At 33.4% G+C, this 3,772-nt stretch overlaps 1 protein-coding gene across 1 annotated transcript in view; it reads right to left on the reverse strand.

Moving 5' to 3' along the window:
- Window positions 1-3,772, reverse strand: part of LOC106879562 (glycosylated lysosomal membrane protein) — a 27,046-nt gene that overhangs the window by 10,472 nt on the left and 12,802 nt on the right. The gene's annotated exons all lie outside the window — the stretch shown is intronic.

Genomic DNA, 3,772 nt, shown 5'->3' on the forward strand with positions numbered 1-3,772 from the left:
AAACTCATGCCAGCATGAACTACAGATGTTAAATGATGATGATGATGATATATTCGTTTGTCTTTGTGTCTGTCCCCACCATCACTTGACAACTGGTGTTGGTTTGTTTACATCCCTGTAAATTAGCAATTCAGCAAAAAATTAAATATTGGGGTTGATTTGCTAGGTGGTGTCCCAGCATGGCCATAGACCAAAGACTAAAACAAGTAAAAGATAAAAGATGTAATTAGATTAAATGTGACCTGTTGTCTGAGCAGTTCTCAAAACAACCTGAACCAGAATAGAGAACCAAGAAAATTTCTCATCATTAAAAGTATATCAAAATACTATTTTTTACCTCTGACTTTTTTTTTACTGATAAAATAGTGGAAAAAATCCCAATCATAAATGTATTTAATAATACAAATGAATAGAAATTAAATGACTAAGTGAATACTGTATTAGGTCACCAACTCAAAGGTCTGGAGTTCAAATTCACTGCAAGCATTTTGTTGTAACATAATTCTATATGCTTCATGTCATTCAACTGTTGTAAGTACCTAAGCTTCTAGGAAGGTTAAGTGAGATAAAACAGAGTCCTATCAAGAGTTAGAATGATTTTCCCATGACTTAGGAGATATTTACAAACCATCATTATCATAATTTTGATGTCTACTTCTTTCATGATGGCATGGGTTGGGTGAAATTTCCTGAGATGCTATTCCACTGATGGATGCCCTTCCTGTCACTAACCCTTATTTATAAGTAAGGTATTTTTATTCCACTGGTCTTCACTTGGTGAAACTTAGGATCTATAGAGTATAATGTTTACAGGGAATGTAAACATGGCATCACTGTCACTTAACAGGAGCCAATGCAAAGCCATAAGAAAAATAAACATTTAGAGAGACATGCACACGCATGCATTGGTCCACAATAATGTTTCTGTCAACCAGTTTTACTCAAAAGCATTGGTCAACCTGAGGCTATAGCATAGACACTTGCATAAAGTGGGATGGAATCCAAAACTATGTGGTTCAAAGCAAATTCTCTAACTATACATCTATTCTTGCACCTTGTAAGTACAAATTTTCAATGTACCGGATGTTGATTTTTTTACAGAGATATAAGGCCTCATTATATTGATCTCAGTACCTGACTGGGATTTTATTTTATCAACCCCAGAATGATGAAAGCAAAGTTGACCTTGGCAAGATTTGAATTCAGAATATGAAGAGCTAGAACAAATACTCCAAGACATTTTGTCCAATACTCTAACAATTCTATCATTCCACCATTCCTAATATTGATTTCAAATTTTGGCACAAGGCAAGCATTTTGCGGGAAGAAACAAGTCAATTACATGAACTCCAGTGCTGAACTGGTACTTATTTTATCAACCCCAAAAGGATGAAAGGCAACATCAATCTCAGCAGACTTTGAATTCAGAACGTAAAGATGGATGAAGCGCTGCTAAACATTTTGCCTGACATGCTAATGATTCTGCCAACACCATCCCTAACATTAGCAATGTCACAGTTAAGATTATAACAAAATATCGATAAAAAGCTTCATTCTTTCTTTTCCACAATAAAATGAATAAAAGAACATTCTTTTGAATCCTAGAAAAACATGTAGAAGAATATATATATCTTTATTACAAATACATAAATTCTTATCAATGAAAACAGGCCCTAAGTTTAACATTCTAGAAAATGATTCCATTAGAAAAGAAAAAGAAGGAAATACTGAATTTTTAAGAAAAATTTTCAAAATTCTCACTTATTCCTGTAAAAAATGATAATTTTCTTACATTATTGCAATCAGTTCTTTTGATGAAATGGTTCAGAAATAGGATTAATGAGCATTTTCACCTGTTACCATTCAAAGTTAAAACAGAACAAGAGAAAGGCACCAATAAGAGACAAATATATTACATGTGAATGCAGTCATTATTAATATGATATGGAGAAGTATATTTAAAGAGAGGCCAAAAAACAATAATGCTCAGTATCGACACCAATTCTCAATAACTCAAGCTAATGACAGAGCCTGTATGTAATCGTTTGACTTGACAGAAATAAGAAAAAACAATGGAAGGATACATTAGACCAATGGTTCTCAACCGGAAGAGAATTGCCTCCTTCAGGGTGAAAATCAAATTTTTTTGGTGGGGGGAATGAATGCAGTCTTCGATCAGCAACTACTTACAACAGGTAATCATTCATCTAAGGCATCATGACAAGAGCTCTTCTAAATAACTGTGGTCAAGCTATAAAACCAACTCTTTTTCTTAATCCAAATACAGTAACTATGTGCCTCAATAAGTGCATTATCTTCCAGGATTTAGTTCATCGATATATAATAACTCATTTGTCACTGAATTTCTTACCTCTGTTACTATGATACTGGCTGCATGATTCATTGAATACATGGCACTCACCTGAATTTGACATTCTCTCTCTTAACCATCAGATACAGATATAATAGTCAGTTTAGTATTTACTAATTTGCATTCATTCTCACCCACTTTTTATGGCAGGCTAGGTGAAAAAGAAGTGTTGACAGTATATCGATGAGTATTTACAATATGGTTTTATCACGAACTCTACAGACCCAAAGTAGCCCTTTTATACCATGTGTCATCAATCTTTGTCCAATGAAGCCATGAAACCCTCTCAACTCTCTGACCACATGAGAAGAAAACATCCCGAAAAAGTCGGTAAGCCTATCAAATACTTTGAGGGATTGAAAACTGATTTTGAAAATCAGAGTACTGTTAAATCATTATTTAAAAAACAGACAAAAATTAATCACAGCGGACTGAATGCTTCCAACAAAATTGCAAAAGGTATTGCAAAAAGAGGTAGTGTACATATGATAGCTGAAAAAATTATTGTGCCTGCAGTAGAAGCAGTAATATCAGAAGTTACGAATCAAGATCCTTCATCTATCATTAAAGGTCTACCTTTGAGTAATGACTCTATCTGTAGGAGAATTGATGAAATGCCAGGTCATATCAAAGACATACTAATTCAAAGATTTGAAAACAACAAAATTTTCTATTAAAACTGATGAAAGCATAGTTATTGACAATAAGGCTCTTTCAATGGGATATGTGTGATATTTTGATAGAAACTGTGCATTACAAGATTTATTATTTGTAAAACTGTTGGAGACTATATTTTCTGCAGTGAAAACGTCTTTTGAAGAAAAAGAAATTCCATATTATGAAAATCTAGTTTTATGTGCCACAGATGGTGCAATGTCTATGGTTGGGAGACACAAAGAATTTATCTCTCATTTAAAAAAGTTGTGCCTCCAATTTCTAGTTATACACTGTGTGCTACACAGGCATAACCTCGTGGCTAAAAAATATAGGCCCTATTCTAAATCAGTCATTAAACACTGTTATAAAAACAATAAACAAAATTAAATCTAACAGTAAATGTGACTGTCTTTTTTGAAAATTTTGTTTCAATGCAGATGAACAATATATAAGACTTCTTTTGTATTCCGATGTCCGTTGGCTATCCAAAGGCAACTGTTTGGAAGGATTTGTAAAGTTATTTAATACAATAGTTATATTCTCACTAACAGAAAGACACTCAGACTTAGCTGCTAAAATTCAAGCCCCAAAAAATAGAACATACACTTAGTTGGATTTTCTGTAAGCTGAACGAGGTCTCTCTTCTGCTGCAGGGGAAAATGATAATGCTGATAGATTGTAAACGGGTGATGAGAGCTTTTGTTGAAAAACTCAATATTTTTCAAGTTAATTTAAAACTAGGAC

The sequence above is a fragment of the Octopus bimaculoides genome, chromosome 2 (genome assembly GCF_001194135.2).
Source record: "Octopus bimaculoides isolate UCB-OBI-ISO-001 chromosome 2, ASM119413v2, whole genome shotgun sequence".
NCBI classification, from domain to species: Eukaryota; Metazoa; Mollusca; class Cephalopoda; order Octopoda; family Octopodidae; genus Octopus; species Octopus bimaculoides.